The following is a 21,295-nucleotide window of genomic DNA, read 5'->3' on the forward strand; positions in this document are numbered from 1 at the left end:
ACCAAATAGGATAATGCAGGTAAAGTGCTTTTCAAATCTTAAAGTCCTATATAAATGTCAGCTATTATTATTATTAATGGGGATGGGTAGTCTAAGTAATAAAACCTCATTTGCTTTACAATTTACAAAGCACTTGTCTAATACTAATCCTGTGAGATAGTTGCTGCAAGTATTATTATTCTTATTTCAGAGAAGGAAACTGAGATTCAAAGAAATTAATTGATTTGCCCAAGATGACAGGTCTACTAAGTAGCAGCACTAGAATTAACTTCAAGACAAAGTTCTTTGATTCTCTAAGATTCCTTCTCTTTGTACCATATATATTTGCTATTAATACATACACACACACACACACACACACACACACACACACACACACACCACATATAGGTTACACTGTCTGTGTCAAGTTTCTCAATTCTCCCTCATATGTAGAACACAGAGAATTTTAAAATGTCAGAGCGAGAGACAACTTAGAGATCATTGCTTTTGGGGGTGTTTTTAAAAATAAATTTTATTGATACTTTTTGTTTTTATCCCAATGAAACCTTTCCTTTTTCCCTTCCCAGAGAGCAAACTTTTGCAACAAAGAATTTTAAAAGAAGAAAAAATCATTTCAGCAAAATCAATATGTATATTTTTTTTAAAAGCTACCATTAAATATAGTATTTTATACCTATAGCCTCCCCACCCTCCCCTGTCAGAAGAGATACATTCTCATATCTCTTCTTTGGGGCTAAGTTTGGCTATTATATAATTTTATACCATTCTATTACAGTTATTGTCTATATTCTTTTCCTGGCTCTGCTTATTGTACCTTGTATCAGTTCATATAAGTTTTCAAGTACTACTCTGTGCTCATTATATTCCATTTTTAATTGGGTTATTCAGTCAACAAATGTTTTTTCAATAGTTTTTTATTTACAAGTTATATGCATGGGTAATTTTACAGCATTGCCAATTACCAAACCTTTTGTTCCAATTTTTCCCCTCCTTCCCCTGACCCCTCCCCTAGATGGCAGGATGACCAATACATATTAAATATATTAGAGTATAAATTAAATACAAAATAAATATACATGTCCAAACTATTATTTTGCTGTACAAAAAGAATCGGACTCCGAAATATTGTTAGCCTTTGAAGGAAATAAAAAATGCAGGCGGGCAAAAATACAGCAAATATTTTTTATGGGCCAAGTACTATGGTAAGTTTTGGAAATATCAGTAAAAGGAAACAGTTCCTGCCCTCAAGGAGCTTACATCCTATAGAGGGAAGATGAGATATAAATTTGGAAACTAGAAAATGAGGGAACTAGGGAGGAAGATACTTTGTTTGGGGGAATGATGAAGTCCATAGTATAGATAATCTCCTTAAAGGATCAGGGTGTGATGCCGGAGAAACTGAGGCAAGATAGACATTAGAGAGTTTTAATATTTTTTCAGAGAACTTAGATTAATTGATTGGATTAGACTTGCATCTCAAAGAATCCAGTAGTGAATGAAGAATTCCAGGGATTTTTATAAGACTCCAGTTATCAGGGAAATAAAAGCAAGGGTGGATGGGGCATTGGTGAACGGGAATTTCCAGGAACAGACCATAAATTTGGTTCTGACTGATTGGGAGTAAGGACCATAGATTCTTGATAACTTAGGAGGATTTAGGAGCCAGGATATCTGAAATAGAAGATTTCCCCTTTATCTGAGATTAAATATTTACAGTTTATGACCCTAGAGTAGATGGTCCTAACTTATATCAGTCCTAATAGTCAGGAAGGAGGGTTGCAACCAGGGGGACTGAGGCAGAACAATTCAGGGAAACTGAAGTAGAACATTTTAGGGAAATTGAGGCAGAACAGTTCAGGGAAATCGAGGCAGGACAATTAAAGGAAACTGTGGCATAACATGGGGAGGGGCCACAGGGACTAAGGGTATTTCTGAGATATGACCTCCAGGGCTGCAGTGATCTTCCAGGACGAAGAGCTTTCTGGAGGAATCAGTAGCATAGCCTGCCAAGAAATGGAACAATAATATTACATAATATTCATATACCACAACTTATGGGGTCATACATTTAGAGATCTGCTCTATAGGGGTCATCTCATCTCTGAAGTCCAACCCCCTTATTTGACAAGTGAGAAAACTGAGGCCCAGCAAGGTTAACACCTTGCCTGAGGTCACAGAGGTAAAAATATCAGAGATCAAATTTAAACTAATTTCTTCTGATTCCAGAGCTATGGCTCTTTTCTGCCCATTTCTTCATCAATGGAGATTTTACTGATACAAAACAGTACTGCCATGAAATTTTAGTATATATAGGGGGTCTTTTTTCCTAAGAGATCATCTAATCTCAACTTGTCATTTTTCAGATGACAAATAGGCCCATAGGAGTAAAGTTACATGACCTCCTTATCTATTTCTCTTACCCAGGTTCCCTGGGCTTATATTCAATCTCTATCTACTATAAGATTCTCTTCCATCCTTATGTCTCACTGATACTCCAGAGTATGTTGGGGTAAGAAAGAGTCTCTCCTCTTGCTGATGGCATTTAGGATTGTGGACAGAGAACTTTGGATAAGGAATGGATATAAAGAAGTAGATTTTTCTTTATCACTCTTCCCATGGGGCCAGGGAGGTAGAAAGCCAGGCAGAAATTCAGCTAACTGACAGGTTCTCACCAAGGGCTCTCCTTCTGTAGCTATGTAAGTAATATAGAATAGCACCAAACTGGGGGCATGTGTCTGGATGCTTGGAGTGCCAGGTTTTGCTTATTGGAGAAGTGAAATTTTTTTTCAACACTTCCCTCAGCAGTTTCCTTCCATGAAACTGTGCAGCCATCTAGATGCATTATAGGCTTAATTTCTCTTTCATCAGCACCAAATTCAAAATCGACAAAGGATTTAGCAATCTAAATACTCAGAATTGCTCTCTCCACCTACAGTCTTTCTCTGACCAGAGTTCAAGTTGCATGTTACACATTTCCCGACAGTAAGAGAGACCCATTAATATTTAGCATGTTACATTTTCAAAGCACTTTACTAACACTAATTGATCTTTTCAGCACCCCTTTGTGAGATAGATTAGTACTGCTATTCCTACTGGGGACACTAAGGCAGAGAAAAGGGATGTAGCTTGCTTTTGATCCAATGCTGGAATAAATAGAACCAGAGGTCAGTGACGGCTAGTTCTTCTTTTATTTATTTATTTTTTATTAAAGCTTTTTATTTTCAAAACATATGCATAAATAATTTTCAATATTCACTCTTGAAAAACCTTGTGTTTTTTCTTTTCCTTCACTCTACTCCCTCCACTAAACAGCAAGTAACCCAATATATGTTAAACATGTACAATTCTTCTATACATATTTCCACAATTATCATGCTGCACAAGAAAAATCAGATCAAAAAGGAAAAAATGAGAAAGAAAACAAAATTCAAGCAAACAACAACAAAAAGATTGAAAATACTATGTTGTGATCCACAGTCAGTCTCCACAGGCCTCTCTCTGGGTACAGATGGCTCTCTCCAATATAAGACCATTGGAACTGGCCTGAATCATCTCATTGCTGAAAAGAGCCACATCCATCAGAGCTGATCATCATATAATCTTGCTGTTGCTGTGTACAATGATCTCCTGGTTCTAGTCACTTCAGTTAGCATCAGTTCACATAAGTCACTCCAGGCATCTCTGAAATCATCGTTTAATAGCCAGTTCTGAACCCCAACACTGAAACCCCACTGCCCAAAACAGTGCCTTTCATACAATAAACATTTCAGAAATGTCTGATGAATACAATTGAAAATTCTAAAGGGCCTTAAGCTTGTAGGCATGAACTTATTTTTTAAAAAAATGTTTGATAACTGCTTAATAATATAATTGATTTCCCTTTTAATACTATGTATTTTATTATATGTGTTTAATGGGGAGATGGGAACAAGCATTTGCCTACTATGTGTCAGGCACTGTGCCAAGCACTTCATAAATATTATTTCTTTTGATTTAATTTTAAAACATTAATCTGAGAATAGTTCACAAACTTTACCAGAACACCAAAGGAATCCATGACATACAAAAAAGTTTAATAAGCCCTGCTCTAGACTGAACTCCTTGAATGTCCCTGGAACAAATCCATTTTCTTTAGGTTTTGATATCCCTGGGGTTTGTTCTTTCACTCAATAGGTAATTTGTACATGCTTATCTCATGTATTGCACAATTCTGGGCATACAAGACCAAAAGCAAAGATGGCTCCTACCTCTGGGGAGTTTATTAATTGGGGAGAATTACTAAACCAGCTTCTGCCAAGTAGAGGATTCTCTCAAAAGTAACAACTTTCTGCATAGATGTTCACCATCTTCCAACTTACTTCTGGAGTGGCAAAAGATGAGGAGACAAAATTTTGCTCTGAGGTCCAGAGTTTTAACATAACTTATTTTATCCATGAATACACACACCTAGCCATTCAACAATGTTCTTCTTCCTACCATCTCTTAGAAATCCTTGTTTCCTTCAAATCTCAATTCAAGCATCACTTTTTATACAAAAACGCTTCCTGATTCTCCCAACTATTACTGCCTCCCTCCTAAAATTACCAGTTAATCATGGATGTTACTTGTTATATATAGCCATTTACATGTCTTCTCATTCATTAGACTGGGGCTTCTTGAGGGTAGGTCTTGTTTTTTGTCTTTATATAATTAGCTCTTAGTACAATGCCTGGAATATAGTAACTGCTAGAATGGTACTTACTATGTGTGGTGTTCAGTAGCCTCTCACTCTTCATGACCCCATTTTTTTTTTTTTTGGCAAAAATACTGGAATACTTTGTCATTTCCTTCTCTAACAGCTAAATAAATGGTTGTTTATTGACTATCTGATATCTCCCATAGAATGTAAATTTCTTGAGGGCAAGAACCATTTGATTTTTAGACTTCATATTCCTAGTACCTAATGCAAAACTTGGCAATTATTAGAAACTTAATAAAGGCGGGCTGCTTGCTTGTTTAATGCAAGAAAATTGTTAGATAAAGAGGGAGATACAGAATTTAGATAACATAGGGTTCCTGTCTTTATGGAGTTTACAGTTTGATAGAGGGATAAGGCTCTCAGCAGAAATAATTAGAATACATAATATTACATATTCATTGAAGCGGAGAATAACAATATAACTAAGTGTAAGGATACTTACTACAGACTACAGATATAGACTATAAGTGTATCTGACTTTAGATATGATGTTTCTTTGTGGAGGGAAACAATCAAGATTAAGTCACTTACCCAAGGTCATACAGTTAGTAAGTATCTGAAACCCCATTTGAACTCAGGTCCTCCTGACTGCAAGGCAAGTACTCTCTTCACTCTGCCACTTAACTGCTCCATCTGGTTTTCATACCCATAGTTGCTTCTGTAAAAAGGATGCTAGATTTAGAGCCAGAAGTACTTTATGAAATTACCTCCAGTTTATCTGGTATATATATACATATATTTTGTTTGCATATATAGTTTGTATAGTTTCCATGTTATCTCATTTATTAGATTGTGTGCTCCAGGAGTGCCGGGATTGTTTTTACATTTCCTAGTATCTCCAGTCTAGTACAGAATTTCTAGCACACAGCAGGTACTCAATAAATGCTTGTTGACTTGTCAATTTTTCCTTCCCTCCACTATTCATTGTCTGAGATAGGACTAGACCTCATATCTTTGGGATTTTGAGTCTGGTACTATATTCACTAGTCATCTAATGGCCTCTAGCTATCTTTGAATGCTTAATTGTGGGCTTATCTCCAGGCATCCTTATCTATGTCTTTCATCCTATCCACCTGACACCAGAGAAGGAAGTGAGGCAAGTCAGGTGTCACCTCCCTAAAGTCATGGTCCTCTTCAAGAACAAAGACAAACAATGAATTGTAGGAAGTAGAAGCTGTTCCACTGCGAAGCCAACTGGCCAGTTTAAATTGAGCATATTCTTTCCTTTCCTTCCCTCCCCCCCTTCCTCCCTTCCCTCCTTCCTTCCTTTCTTCCTTTTTTCTTTCTTTCCTCCCTTTCCTCTTTCTTTCCCTCCTTCCTTCCTTCCTTCCTCCTTCCTTCCCTCTTTTCTTCCTTCCTTCCTTCCTTCCCTCTTTCCTTCCTTCCTTCCTTTTTCCTTCCTTCCTTCCTTCCTTCCTTCCTTCTTCCTTCCTTCCTTCCTTCCTTCCTTCCTTCCTTCCTTCCTTTCTTCCCTCCTTTCTTCCCTCCTTTCTTCCTTCCTTCCCTCCTTTCTTCCCTCCTTCCTTCCTTTCCTCCTTCCTTCCTTCCTTCTTCTTTCCTTCCCTCCTTCCTTCCTTCCTTCTTTTTTGTCTTCCTTCCTTCCTTCCTTCCTTCCCTCCTTCCTTCCCTCCTTTCTTCCCTCCTTCCTTCCTTCCCTCCTTCCTTCCTTCCTTCCTTCCTTCCTTCCTTCCTTCCTTCCTTCCTTCCTTCCTTCCTTCCTTCCTTCCTTCTTTCCTTCCTTCCTTCCTTCCTTTCTTCCTTCCCTCCTTCCCTCCCTTCCTTTCTTCTTTTTTCTCTTCCTTCCTTCCTTCTGTTCATCATTTTTTCTTCTCTCCTCTTCTTTTGCCCACATAACACATCATACTCTTACCTGCAGGTGCTCTGCCCTCAGGAATGTAAATTTTGATTGCTAAAACCACACTAGATATCTTAGGGTTTACCAGCTAGATTTCTTTCTTACACATCATGCCTTAAACCCATATCACTCTTGTTCTCATTGACTAACAACAACAGGTCTCAGACCAAGCCTCATTTGGTCATTATTTGGGACTAGATGGCTTAGAGTGAATGTAAATAACAATTGTTTCTGTTTGGACTAGAAAATCTGAGGTTTTCTTCTCCCACACTGATGTTTGTTTTTTTGTCTTTTTAATAGGTAACAGAGGCCATTTTTTGCCTTATTTCTTACTTAGCCTTAATCACTGAATGGACCTTGCCTTAATCAAAAGCTTAAAAAAGATCAAAGTCTTCCACTGAACTTAGGACCATCCCTATTCATCTTTCTCTCTACCTGGCCACTGGACCCAGATAACTCTGGAACAGAAAGTGAGGCAGGTGAATTTACACAGCCCTCCCTTACTTAAATCCAATTCACTTGCAAGTCATGGTATCACCTTCCTTATGTCATGATCCTCTTCTATAAGGAAGGACAAACAATAACCTCAATTTTCACCTACAATTGAGCCCACTCAAAGTTTGGACTTTAAGGAGGTGGAAATGATGGGAGGGGCCCTGACATAGTCTCTACTTTGGGAGGAAGCTGAGGCAAAACATTTGAGAAACTCCTTGAAGGAGTCTCCTTGAACCCTTGCCTCTGTGAAAGACCCACCCCAGAGAATCAAGATAAGTAGTTTCATTCTGTTATCTTGGAGGGACCAGTTGAGTCTAGGACCACTCATACTCAGCCCCAGCTGGAGATCTAGATTTCTATTGACATCTATTGAGCTGAAAATTGGCTCAACCACTCCCAGTAAGCTTCCCATTCTACTGTAAATCTAGGCCTGGGATCAGTAATCTCATTCAATCAAAACTTCAATTTGGAAGATTTTGGTTTGATTTCAACTACTCCCAGACCCTAGCAAAAGTTTCAAATTATAAAAAGGGGCAATTTGGGGCATTTCTTTGCAGAGGACCTAAAAACAGGAATCATGCCAGGCCAAGGGACCTCCCCTGGCATAGCTGCCTGAGAGGATTCTCTGCCCACTGAGAAGGCATTCTCTTCCCAGTGTCAGCCTCTTTATCTTTCTCACCTATTTCCCTAACAGGACTATACCCTTCTTTACCTCTCTGTCTAGATTTATCTGCTAGGAACTTTCTCTCTCTGTCAAGACCTTGACATGAAGGAAGTCAATCTTCCTAACAAAGGCTGACTTCCCAGTGCCAATAAACTTTTTGCCAGTATAACTTTTTGGTTCATAAATTCTTTTATGAAGGATGTACGCTGACCAGAAGGGGTTTCCAGAAATGTCTGCCCTGCATCGGACCTCATCATTTTGGTTCCCTGACTGGGAATCAAAGGGATCTGAACCTCATCATTTAGAGATCCTTTCCAATATAAGAGCAACTCTTATCAATTCCAGGGTAGTTAATGGCTGCTGGAAGCTAGGTGGTGCCATAGTGTATAAAACTTAGAGTCTGAACCACTTATCTTTTGAGTTCAAATTTGGTATTAGACACAATCTGTTTGACTCTGGTTTAGTCACTTAAGTTCTGTTTGCCTCAGTTTTCTCATCTATAAAATTAGCTGGAGAAAGTTCCTTAAAAAAAAAAAAATAGGATCATCACTGAAAGAAAAGACTGAACAACAAAGAGTGTAAGACTTTGAGTACCGAATTTGCATGTGAAAAGGCCACAAAAGAAATTTAAACATCTAACAAAGACAATGAATTTGCCTCTGTGTCTCTGTATCTTCTTATCTGAATAGCAGGAGAGATTTTAGAGTTTAAAACAAAAAATTAGAAAAATGTAGATTCCAGAGATGTTTGTTGATTATTTAGCAAATTCCATTGTCCCTATTTTAATGGCCTAACCAGAAAAGAAGTAGATTTGGGGAATGTGCTGAATTCTCTTTGTCAGTCCTTGTGTGTACCAGGAAGAGATATAGAAAAAAAAGAAGCTAAAGATTAAAGGACATTAGCTTGTCAGCACAACCATGCCCTCTGACCTCCTGTCAGGGAGTTGTCTGTTCTCCTCTCTTGTCAAGACCCTGAGGGAGAAGCCGGGAAGCTTCTGCTAGTCCTCGGATAAGGGTGCCTGCTCATTCTGAAAGAATACAGCAGTGCCCCAGTTGAAGTCAGAAGGAGTAGCCATGACAGCTGGCTTTTAGATCTGTTCAACCAAGGCCAAACGCTTGCACACCAGACTTGAAAACCAGACACTGGGAGGATACATAAGAAGTTGTGTGGAGCTGATACCTCCAGACTGAAATTCTTTATCTTCTTTCTTCCCTCCCCAGGCTCCCTCAAGGAAGCCTGAAATCTTTTCTCTGGTCTCAGAGAAAGTCTGTTTACTTTTCTTTGGTTTAAACATTTACTTTGTCTTTATAAACAGCATTAGCTGGGTGTACTTATTGGAAATGCAGCTGGGAGGAGGAAATTGAGCATCCCAGGAGAAGAAAGATATATTCAACACTGAGGTATTCCCTTACTCTGCCCAAAGGAATGTAAATTTTGATATCTGTAACCTAGCTAGGTATCTTGGGGTTTACCATCCAGTTTTCTTTCTTAAGAATCAAACTTTAAAACCAAATCACTCTGGTTCTCATTAATTGGCTAATAATAGGTCCCAGCCCAAGCCCCAATTGGTCATTTTTTGGGCCCTGATTGACTCAGAGTGATTGTAAAGAGAAATTGTTTCTGTTTTGGCCAGAAATCCTTCCAGATTGATTCTTTTTTTGATTAGGTAAAAGAGGCCATTCTTTGCCTCATTTCTTACTTAGTCTTAATCACTCAATGAGCCTGGCCTCAATCAAACAGAAACCTACCAAAGATCTTAGCTTAAAAAAAGTAACCATCTCCCACTTCACTCAGGTCCACCTGTAGTCCTCCTGGTTTATATCTTGCCATTGGACCCAGATAGTACTGGAGGAGAAAGTGAGGCTGGTGACTTTTCACAGCCTACCCTCACTTAAATCCAATTTACTTGCATGTCATGGTCTCACCTTCCTTATGTCAAGGTCCTCTTTGATAAAGTAGAACAAACAAGTTGGGCTGTCTTTGGCTGGGGGCTTAAAGTGTTAAAAAAAAAAAAAAAAGAAAAGAAAAGAAAAGAAAGAAGAGATCCTTTTGTGACAATTTCCCAGCACAAAGAAAAAGCATTTGTACTGGCAGTCTATCCATGTAATGAGTTAATTGTAGTGTGAAGGCTTGCAAACAGGAATGATTGAACAACTCTGCTGGCTACCTCACCCTATATAAATGACCAAAGAGAAGTCTTTTCTGACCAAGTGGATCTTGAAAGGAAAGTGTCCACAATAAGGTAGCATTTGAATTAGACTTTGAAAGGATGTTTTGGGTGAGGGAATTTAAATAGCATATTCCTGGTTGAAATGTAGCATTTTTAATCCCTCTCTTTCTTGATCACATTGATAAGGATTTTGTTCTTGGTTTTCTCTTTTTGGTGAATGATGGTGAACAGAGAAGACAAAGATGCAGACTCAGAGAAGAGTGATTTTGGTCTCAGGGTTTCACCATGAAAAGAAACAAAGAAGAAGGGCCCTACTACTAGCTTTTAGGACTTTGGAACTATGCAGTGGGCAAGGAAACTTTGAATAGCAGTCACACCTTTTCCCTCTATGTTGTTATCTTGGAGCGCCTTGACTCAAATGTGTTGTTTTGCCCTTTACCACTACATTTCATATTATACTAAGCAAACTTCTGTATTATCTTTATCTTAGGGGACTTCCTTCTACTGTAGTTTGGGGAATGGAGGGATTGTTGTGCCAGTTTTCCTGAATTGTCCTGCCACAGTTTCCCTGAGTTTCCTGCCTCAGTTTCCCTAAATTGTCCTGCCTCAGTTTCCTTAAATTGTACTGCCTCAGTTTCCCTAATTGTTCTGCCTCCATTTTCCTAAATTGTTCTGCCTCAGTTCCTTGATTTGTTCTGCCTCAATCCCCCTGGTTGCAAACTCCCCCTTCCTGACCATTAGAACTGAGATAATTAGGGCTGTAGCTGGCCACTCTGATATTCTAAAAGAGTCATAAAATTCCAGCTGTCCTATCTCAGATACCTAATTGGTATCCTCTACCTCTATCTCTAAGTTCAGACTTCGTGGCTCCTAACTCCTCCTAAGTTATCAAGAATTTATGGTCCTACCTCCCAACCTATCAGAACTGGATTGATGGTCCCTTTCTGAAAATTCCTTGATCACCAGAGTTCTGACTCCGCCCCTGCCTTTGTCTAACTTGATCACTTAGAGCCATATATGTTTCTTTGGAATCACACATTCCTTACTGGATTCTTTTGAGACAGAAGTCTGATTCAGCCCTGGGACCAAAATGGATCCTTTGGTCCCAGAAAATCTTTCCCTCTCAGAAATCCAAATAAAATATTAAAAACTCTTTAATCTCTTTCTTGCCTCAGTTTCTCCAGAATTACAGGAAGAGAAGGAAAACATTAGTGACAAAGAAGTGATTTCCCTCCCAGGACAAGGTTTGGCTCATAGCTTCACAGACTAAGGATCAGTGTGACCTAGTAAGAGCTTAGGGACGCAATGGATAGATCACTGGGCCTGGAGTCAGGAAGATCATAGTTTAAATCTGACCTCACACACTTATTAGCTGTGTGACTCTGGGCAAGTCATTGAACCTTAGTATAACTCAGTTTTTTCTTCTACAAAATGAGAATAATAATAATATCCCACAGTTGTTGTCTTTGCTTAGTATGATGTTTGGTAAATATTAAATGCTATATAAACATTAGCTATTATTATTATAATTTGCAGCCAAGCCAGGGATCCTCAAGTGCTGAACAATGAACTTCAGATCTCCTTAGGAACCTCTATGAGGGGAAAAGAGAAAGTAATAAGCACCTACTGAGTTTGGTGCCAGGCATAATGTTAAGCTCTACTTAACTTCTGGGAATCTTCAGTCCTGTAAATCCTCCTTATATCTGGTTTTCAAAGTCTGGCTTAGAAGCTCCTGGCTTGTCTGAACAAGGCTCATAGGCTTCAGTCTCCATCATCTCCAAATATTATCTCATTTGATGGTATGACCTCATAAGGCTTTTACAAAAATGGTTCAACCACATGTACTGCCCTCCCATATTCTTCCTCCACCTTCTCAGAGAATCTGAGAAATAAGAAGGGAACATAATGTGATGAGAAAAAAACAAAAAACTAGAGTGGAGAGTGAGTTAGAATAACAAACAATAGATATTTACACAGCACCTTTTGGTCACAACAGACTGGTAAGGCAGAGAATATAGACACTAACCCCATTTTATAGAAGCTCAGAGATGAAATAACTTGCTCATAGATAGCCAGCTACCAAGGGCCAAAAGCTGCTTTTAAATTCAATCCTTCCAGCTTCTAAGTAGAGTACACTACTGATAAGGCATTCCAGAAAACCTGGATACCATTTCTGGATCTATTACTTACTATCTATGCAACCTTAGGAAAAATAATTTCTCCTAGTCTTCCATTTCTCATCTGTAAAATGGGAATAATAACTATCTAATAAGGTTGTAGTGAGGATCAAATGAGGTAATGTAAGCAAAGTGCTCTGTACCCATAAAACCTCCTATTAACATTAATTTATAATATTACTTGGTACTCCTGAGATTTTCCTCCAGCAGAGGGACCTAGGAGTTTACAGTTAAACCTAATTTCCTTTAGAAGTCTTCCCTGAAAGTAAATATGGAATTGTTTCCCTCTTTTAAAATAAAATGCTACCAGCCTCAGGGAGTCTGCAGGTAGAAGCATAACCTAGAAGAAAAGGGGAGGCCATTTCCCCAGACATTTTCCCCAGACACAGTCCTGAAGTGGGAATCTGTAGATGAAGTAGGAGTTATATGGAGTCTCCTCTCAATGTCTCCCCACCCCAAACCTTCAGCTTAAACAAATATACATACTATTGTCATAGAAGCCTATAGAGGATCTCAAATGTAGAACAGGGAGAGACCTCTCTCTCTGACCTCAGTGTTCAGCTTCTCTTCCCCATTACTTAACAGATGACAAGAACTAAAACCCAGAGAGTTTGGATGACCTGTCCAATGTGACAAGTGCAAAGGAGTAACAAGCACAATTTGAATATTTGAATCCAGGTCCTCTGACTTCAAATCCCAAACTTTCTACTATATCATGCTATTTTTTTTGTCACATGCCTATTTACCATAACACTCTTTTTATTTACTTTGGGAGGAAGCAATCTTCCTTAAGTAATTTGTCACACAGCTACTGAGTGGCTAAGGCTGGATTTGAACTCTGGTCCTCCTGGACCAGTGCTCTATCCACCATGCTCTATCCACTATTCACTCTTTTGAACTGCACCTTAATTCTGAGGAGAGGTTTTTCCCCTCCATGAACCTTTTTCCCCTTCAAAACCACACAAAAAACTCTTTTCCTACACACCCCCTCCCCGAAATCTGGAATGACCACAGGAAATATAGAAAATATAGAGCACAGTATATTGGATGAAAATAAAATCTGCTAGGTCCAGGGACTTGGGCCATTGTTTGGGTACCTGATGCCATCCTGGGATTCATAGTGTAGATGAATGTGCTCATCTACTGCTCTGTCCTAAATCACCTACTGTTATTGCTTCTTGTCAACAGTGGGGCATTGGAGGGGATCGGAAAAGCAGTCACTTTGAGACTAATGAGCACAGATCTGAATATCAGATTTCTTCTCCAGAGTCTGTCTCACTCAATAAGAAACCGATCCTCCTAGTGTAAGTTGTGCTCCTGAGGGCTATGGAGCTACCTGTGGAAGTCAAGGTGCCTTAATGTAGAAGCCATCAGTTAAATGATACAGGGCTGGAAAGCATCCTTCTTATTGGACTGAAATCTTGGCATTGAACTTGCCCAAATTCCAAACTGCCCTTTTGCCTCGTTCATCTTTTGAAATCCTTTCTTCAAGGCTCACTATTATCTCAACGTGCTATCTCCTCAATACAACCACTTATATTCCTGGTGAAAGTTCTCATTCTCTTTCTGTCTCTCTTTCTTTCTCTCTCATCTCCTTGCCTGTCTCTCTGTCTCTGTCTCTCTCTTTTTGTCTGTCACTCGCTTCTCTGTTTCTCTTTTCCTCCATCTCTTTTTCTTTCTCTCTCGATCTCTTTCTTTTCTGTCTCTGTCTCTCTCTCTCCTCTCTGTCTCTATCTATCCTTTCAAATTTCTCTGAATACTTTTCCAGGATCTCTTTTTTTTTTTATAATTACTACACTTGTATCACAACTGTTCATGTATATGTCCATTTTTTTTCTATTAGATTTTAAACAACTTAAAAATTAGGTTTGTGCTGTATCCATCTTTCTATCCTTCATATCTCACTCAGTACTTAAACGTAGCTTAGTGTTTGTTGAACTGAAATGAAATTGAAGTGGAAGGAAGGTTCAGTAAAGGAGCATGGGAAACTCCAGATCTGGTATTTTATTCACTATGCAACCTCATTGCCCTTATGCAGAATAGTGGCCATAATATTTATATTTTTAAAATTTTAATATTTTCCTCCTTTTCTTTTTTTGGAACAAGTGTTTTGTATGTAGAGTTACTTCTTCATTGGACCAAAAGCTTCTTAAGAACCCAGACTGATTTTTGTATTTCTCTATTATCCATAAAGCCTGGTTTTCTCCATTTGACGTGACTTTTCTGCATGCCCTTTTCCATATTTCCTTGCAAGGTATAAAAGTATAATTGATGACATATTCATCATCACTGACCCAGATCCCTACCCACTATCCACCTACCCACTATCTCTCCCTCTCTAGACCAACTTCTGGAAATAAACAACAAAAGAAAAAACAAACAAACAAACAGCAACCAGGGAGTATTTTTTGTTTTGCTTCAGTAACAATGCAGAGTATACATTTTTTAATCCAACAGTTAAGAGATGCCACTAGTCAGTCATTCTTTATTTATTATTTCTTTTTTTATTCAGGTCCTTTGGGTTTCATGACTCCCTACAGTAGTATTTTATAAGGCACCAAATACATTTTGGACACTGTGTAAGAGTAATCTAACAATAGTAATTGAGACAGCTGAAAAACTCAAGGAAGCAGTTTGCTTCCTTTTTTTGAATTTTGATTTTGAATTTAGCTTTTTTAAAAAAAATTTTTATTGACAGACTGATTTGGAAGAGACAATGTGGCTCCATGTCTAAATAGCCAGCATAGACTCTAAGGACTCTGGGTCTAGTCTCAGCACAGAGTACCTCTAGATTCACTTAAATGACTCTAAGCAAATAATTTCTTCCACCTGGACCTCAAATCATCACCTGAAGAATCCCCATTATTAACGATACCAAGCTGTCTGCTAGGCATCTTACCCAAAATTATGAACAAGAAGGATGATGATAATATGGTACTTTGTCCAAAGGATTGTGGAAATGTCAAATGACACATTTTAGAACTTTTAAGGAGGCAGCTATCAGATTGTATTTTGGAATCTGGCTTCTCTCCGTGGGACCCACATTCTTAGTAGCCTCCATTTCATGCCAATTTTAGGGCTCTAATTTCTGATTTCTGGCACAATTGACCCTTCAGGATAACCATGCAGTTCCTGCGCAAAGCAGGAGACTACACGGAGGATCCCAGGGTGATAGCTACGTCTCTGGAAGAGATCTCAGCAGCCTTCTGCTCCATTATAAGATAAATCTGAGACCAAAGTCATTCAGGTAGGAAGCCTAAGAGGCTGGGTTTGAAATTGGTCTAAGATTGCCAGAAGGAATCTAGAGAAAGGTCACTAGTTGGGGAAAGGACTGGGAGTTCATGCCATGTGACGGAAACACGATTGGCTTCGTATTACCGTTAGGATGAAATATAAACTTCTCTTTTGCTACTTAAAACCCTTCTCAAATTGGCCCAAACCTGTCCAGCCTTCTTACCCGTCACTTATTTCCCATCTACCTTTCACAAACTGCCCTTGCTTTTAGCACTGAGCACTTCATTTCCTAGGCACCCCGTCCCAGACTTCCTGGCTGCGAGTGCCTTTCCCTCTCCCCAATATTAATTATGTCTTTATATATTTTGTGCATAGCATGCGTAGAATGTGGGCGGGATGTGCCAGCAAACAGCACCACACCAGACCCGTGCTTTCTTCACACTACGATTTTATATATAATGTAGTATTCATGATAGCTCTTGCAAAGAGCTTTACAAATGTTACTGTCACTCGATCCTCCCAATTACTCCGGGAGCTTGGTGCTATTACTATCCCCGTTTTATGGGTGAGGAAACTGAGGTAGATCGGTTAAGTGTCTTGTTCAGCATCTTCCGAAGCATGAGTTGTAGCCTGGGTTCCCATCCCGTTAGGGGTCGGACTATACATCCCCGAGACTGTGAGGGAGTCTGGAAGGGCCTGGATCCCGCAGAGTGGTAACGAGACAAAGCGACCCCAAGGCTTGATCTCGGGCGCTCTCCTTGTACGTCTCTTTCTAGCTCTGTCTCAGGGAGATAATGGATGCCAAGCACTTTGTGACCCTTGAAGCGTTCTATAATTGCCACTGATTATTATTCTTTACCAGGACTCAGTCTGCGATGACTTCGTAGTCAGAGTTCCTAATTTATACAGCAATTAAGGGGTGTGTTGGTAAACAATCCCACGGGACGGGGAGGGAGGAGGGGGCATATGCAATACACTTTTTTTTAAAATAACTTTTTATTGACAGAACCCATGCCAGGGTAATTTTTTACAGCATTATCCCTTGCACTCGCTTCTGTTCCGATTTTTCCCCTCCCTCCCTCCGCCCCCTCCCCCAGATGGCAAGCAGTCCTTTACTGCAATACACTTTTAAGTTTAACCTGCATTGTTAACAATTTCTTTAGTTAATCGAGACGATAATAAAACAACCCCACATTGGACACGTTTTGGGGATTACTGGTGTGTAAATGACCACCGAGAACTCTCTCAAGCCGATTAAAGCTCGCTACAGTGCCAATCAACAATCAACAAACATTAAGCGCCTACTGTGTCCCGGGCTCCACGCTAGGGGAGCTCCCCATCTAATAGGGGCGACATGCAAATGACTCCGTGCAAACAAGACATGTAGGGGATAATAAGAGAAATATAGCGGACAGAAAGCGCCAGTTTTTAGGGGCTCCTACTAAAGGTTTCTTGTAGAAGGCGAGATTTTAGGGTGTTTCATGCCTCGTCTCGGGAAAATTTTTTTTCGCCGCCTCCTCTACAGGGACTACAATTCCCAGCAGGCTTTGCGGAGATTAGGGGGCGGGGACAAGGGACAGAGCCAGGGCCTGGGCCCGGCGCGCGCGACAGCAGCTAGAGCGGAAGCGCGCGCTGGCGGAGGAGCCTATGGAAGCGACGAAGATGGCTGGCGCCGCCGGGTAAATGCCCTGCCCCCCCGCCTCGACCCCACTTCCTCACTCCCCTCGGGGGGAGGGGGGCTCTCCTCCCTCTGTTCGGTCTTGTCTTCTCTGCTCCCTTCCCGCCCGTGGCTCTTTTTTCCCCCTAAGCCTGGGGACCTAGCTTTCGGACTCCCCTCCCCCGAGGCTGAGGAGCGCTTTCCGCCTCACGTGATGCCGTGGGGGGGGGGGTAGGCCCCGGGCGGAGGTTACGGGAGAGGGCGGGGAGGAGGAAGGGAAGAAGGCGGTGCCCGCCGCTTCTCTCTCCACCCCCACCCCCACCCCCCTTCACGTCCCCTCGAGGCGTCGCGCTGCGGAGGCGCCTTCCCCTCCCTCCTTCCCTTCTCTCTCCCACCCCTTCCCAGCCCGGCCTACCCGCCTCTGCGCCGCCTTTGTCCGCCCGGACGGCGCCCCTGAAGGGACATTCCGGGCTTGGCTTGGCTCCCTCTCCGTCTGGGAGCTTCGAGCCCTGGGGGCGGACCACCCCTCCCCTTGACTCCACCCATCCTCGCCGGCATTTAGGCTCCCTCTCCCGTAGCCGCTCCACCTCTACCCGCCGCGTGCCCCTTCCCCCTCCTCACCAGGCCGTACTGCCTTCCCCACGCTCTCCTCCCTTCTCCGTGCGATTTCCCCGGGCCACTGCCGATTTCTGGCCCTTCCCTTCTTGGCGGGAGGGCGCGGACTCCCCAGGCTGCTGGCGGAGGTTAGCGGGGCCAAAGAGTCCGACTAAAAGGATCTCTCCATCCTCGACTTTATTTTGCATTTTGAGAAACTAAGGGCTAGAGTGTAGAAATGACTTTTGGCTGGAATCAACATTTGACTTCTTATTGTGCGACCTCTGTGCCACCCAGATGGCAGCGATTAGGGAAGAGGAGAGGGCAGAGAAGGAGTGTTTATTAAGTGCCCGCTCTGTGCTAGTTACAGTAATACCTCCCTCTCTCTGTGAATTTTCTTATTAGAGCCTCTCAACAACCTTGGGAGGCAGGTGGTGTTCTCATTTTACAAATGGGGAAACTGAGGCAGGCAGCCGGAACCGGATTTGCCCAATCCGGGAAGCATCTGAGGCAGGATTTGAATTGACTTACCTATGCTGTTATCTCTCTGCCTCTAGTTCTTCCAAAGGTTCACATCTGATTATTTTTATGCCCACTCTCTATTCTTTCAGCTTCCTTCCCCCAGGCCATCGTGTTCAGAACCCCCAGATTTCTCTGTCTAAAACACCATTATTTATCACCGCCATTGCCTAGCTCTAGAACTTGGCATATTGTTGCTCCTCAGCTTTCTTACTATTCAATCTCAACCTCTCCCCTTCCTTCTCATCTTTTTTCCTCCCTTTGAGTCCTGGTTGTTTTCCACTGGCCCTGCTAAGTTTTCCCCGCATCTTTTGTCTTTATCTCCATCCTTGAATGCCTTCCCACTTACCTTTCCATTTTACCTAGCCAAATCCTATCCTTAAAGTTTTAGCTCCAGTTGTCCTTCTTTTAAAGTCTTCTTCTCTCCTTATTTGAGTTCCTTTCCTGTTCCCTTCTTTGAGTTCCTTATACATTTACTGAAGAATATTAGCACCTCACTGCTCCCTGTCTTGAATTCTCAAGTTGTTTTATATACATAAGTATGTCCTGTCATAGATTAACCCTGCCCCTTCCCGTTTGCCTCTATAGTGGGACACTACATAAGTTTTCAGTAAATTATATTGTTATGGGTAGTAATGATTATACTAGGCCACCATTCCATACTCTCCTGCAACTCAGATATCAGGGTTATTGTTACCTATTCTGTCTATGATTTGTGTCTGTGTAAGTCTCACACTTAAAGCATTGAACATAAATAACTGTAGTTCCTATCCAGTTTCTTTTCTAACTGGCTCCCTGCAGGTCTGGACCCACCCAGTCTTTGTATCTTAGTTTCCTTATAAACAAAGAACAGTTTTTTGATTTCCCCCCCCCCCCCCCCTTGGTTATTCCCTTCTTAGTGATAAGCTTTTTAAAAGCTATACCCAAATCCTTGAAGGAAAACACTTTAAATATAGTTAGTATAACTTTGTAGGTGGAACAGAAAAGCCCTACAGAAATCATTTTGCTGAAATATAGTTTCCTATTTCTGAATACTATAGGAAGGATGACAGTACTATTAACTGATTGTCTTTAGTCACTTTGTGGGCCTCCACCAAAGTAAAGCTATAGCCTTGCATTTAATTTAAGGAGTGATAATCACACATCTTTATGAGCACTTAAGGTTTTTGTAGTGCTTTATCATATTCCATTTGATAATCACAACCTTGTAGAGTAAGTTCTGTTATTTTCATTTTCCAGATTAGGAAACTGGGGCTCAGAGAGCTTAAGTGACTTTCCCAGGCTCAAATACCAAGTAAACAATGTCTAAGGCTGGTTTGTGATTCCGTATTTTCTAACTCCTTGTTTTCTACTTTATTTCTTATATATCATGCTGGCTCAGGGAAGGTCATGATGCAAGGTCAGGTATCTGTTTCGTTCTATGAAAAATTTCTATTCTACAATTTGATATGAGTAGAATGATAGGTTTGGGGACTGAGCAGCTCTAGAAGCCCTCCTACTAAGTGTTAGATGAGGTGTGACCTTCACCATGCTCAAATCAGTATGACTAGGAGGATGGTATATAGCCTTTGCAAAGATGTGGAATGCTGCCCTCTGTCTAGTTCCTCCAAATGGAACTGGCTATAGGTATATTTTTTGATGACTTGTGGTAACAAGGTACACATTATAACTTGAAGTAGCAGTACAACTCTTGTAACTTGTATATTGGCTTTTATACAAGTAAGAAATTCTTGTCCCCTCGTTTGAAAAAAATCATCTGACGTGGAGCTATAATACTTGAAGGCACAGTCAGGAGGAATGAAGTAGTAGAAAGTGTAGGAGTGTGTACTTTCCTCTCATCCTTCCTATTCCCCCTTTCCCAATTTTTATCAGTGAAGTTAACCAGGCGTTATATACCCAGGGTGGTCAGACTAGGTGAGGCCACATATGAATGTCAAGTAGAAGAGGATGATTTGATGAACAAAGAAAAGAAATTAGGTTTCCATTTTAGACTGTTAGGCTTCCCATCTACTGGAAGGTCTTAGCATAAGGAGTCTAATTATATATTTATATTACTAACTATGCTCTGATATATACAGAACCAGGTGTTTGGAAAAGGTTCCTTTCACATCCACTTTGGTTTTCTATCAATACATCTCTGTCTTGCCAGCTGCATATTTGCTCACAGGATAAATCAGGAATAGTGTGCTATTTTTTCCCATAATGTGCTTGCACATGAAAGCTAAGGAATAGAGTGTTATTTCCATCCACATCTGCTTTGTGTGCTATAGTGAATATTACTCAGATTTTCCTTTAAATCTTTGTTCTGTGAATATTTTTTTACTTTTCTGAGACATCCTCCCCTATTTGGAAGGGTAAGGCGTTCTCCAATATTGTGGATACTCAATAAATATTGAATGACTATGTGTCATCTGATTATGTTGATGTTGTTACTGACCCACTATTGGTACAATTTGCACTTTGAATTATTTTACTAGTAGTGGTAGTGGATTTGGCTAATCCATCTATACTCTTACCTAGGTCCTCTTGTGCCCAGTGTAGACTTTTTGCTGGCTGGTGTTGGGAGTGCAATGTCTGAAAGTGGATATATGGAACAGAACAAGGCTAATTGGCCCACAGGGGGATTGAACCCGTGACCTTGACTTCATTATCACCCTGAACTAACCAGCCATAGACAACAAATACATATTAAGATGTTTCAGTAGTTCCCAAAGAACTAGTTTCTTCACATAGTTTCTCATTACGTTTCCATATAAACTGAGAGAACGAGGAACTATAATAAAAACTAGAGCCTTCCTACTAGTAGTACTCAATGTTTTTTGGTCTGTGAATTATTTCACAGAGGGCAAAACTTTACACTAATCATTTGTGCTACCCACTTGTGCTTACCATAGCCAAAAACAAACTAAACCTAACACATGCAACCTCCAGTCCTCAACAAACTGAAAAGAATATTGACATGGTTTTGATGAGACACAGATGATAGAAATCAGAAATAAATTAACTTAGGCCAGAAATAAAAGAACAGAAATTGCCTAATCATCAACTTAAATACTACAAGAAATCCTCTAAACTACTACTGGTGGTAGTAGTTTGAGAACCACTATAAACTAACCATTAAACGATAGAATTTCTAGCTATTTGTTGAATTACTGTATATATTGCAGACTCCTAGTCTTCAGGGAGACA

The 21,295-nt window shown here is 40.5% G+C and overlaps 1 protein-coding gene and 1 long non-coding RNA gene across 2 annotated transcripts in view; one reads left to right on the plus strand and one right to left on the minus strand.

Annotated features, from left to right (window-relative positions):
* Positions 1 to 501: 501 nt before the first annotated feature.
* LOC127551764 (uncharacterized) lies at positions 502 to 17,874 on the minus strand. Its single transcript, XR_007951164.1, has 3 exons — positions 17,409 to 17,874; positions 5,273 to 5,399; positions 502 to 2,006 (listed from the first exon to the last, which is right to left on the minus strand). It is a non-coding gene; the product is annotated as an uncharacterized LOC127551764 (long non-coding RNA).
* Positions 16,655 to 21,295, plus strand: part of R3HCC1L (R3H domain and coiled-coil containing 1 like) — a 100,222-nt gene continuing 95,581 nt past the window's right edge. Inside the window, exon 1 of the mRNA XM_051981822.1 lies at positions 16,655 to 17,015. The gene's annotated coding sequence lies outside the window, so the exon portion shown is untranslated. The remainder of the gene's footprint in view (positions 17,016 to 21,295) is intronic.

This window comes from Antechinus flavipes, chromosome 2 (genome assembly GCF_016432865.1).
Source record: "Antechinus flavipes isolate AdamAnt ecotype Samford, QLD, Australia chromosome 2, AdamAnt_v2, whole genome shotgun sequence".
NCBI classification, from domain to species: Eukaryota; Metazoa; Chordata; class Mammalia; order Dasyuromorphia; family Dasyuridae; genus Antechinus; species Antechinus flavipes.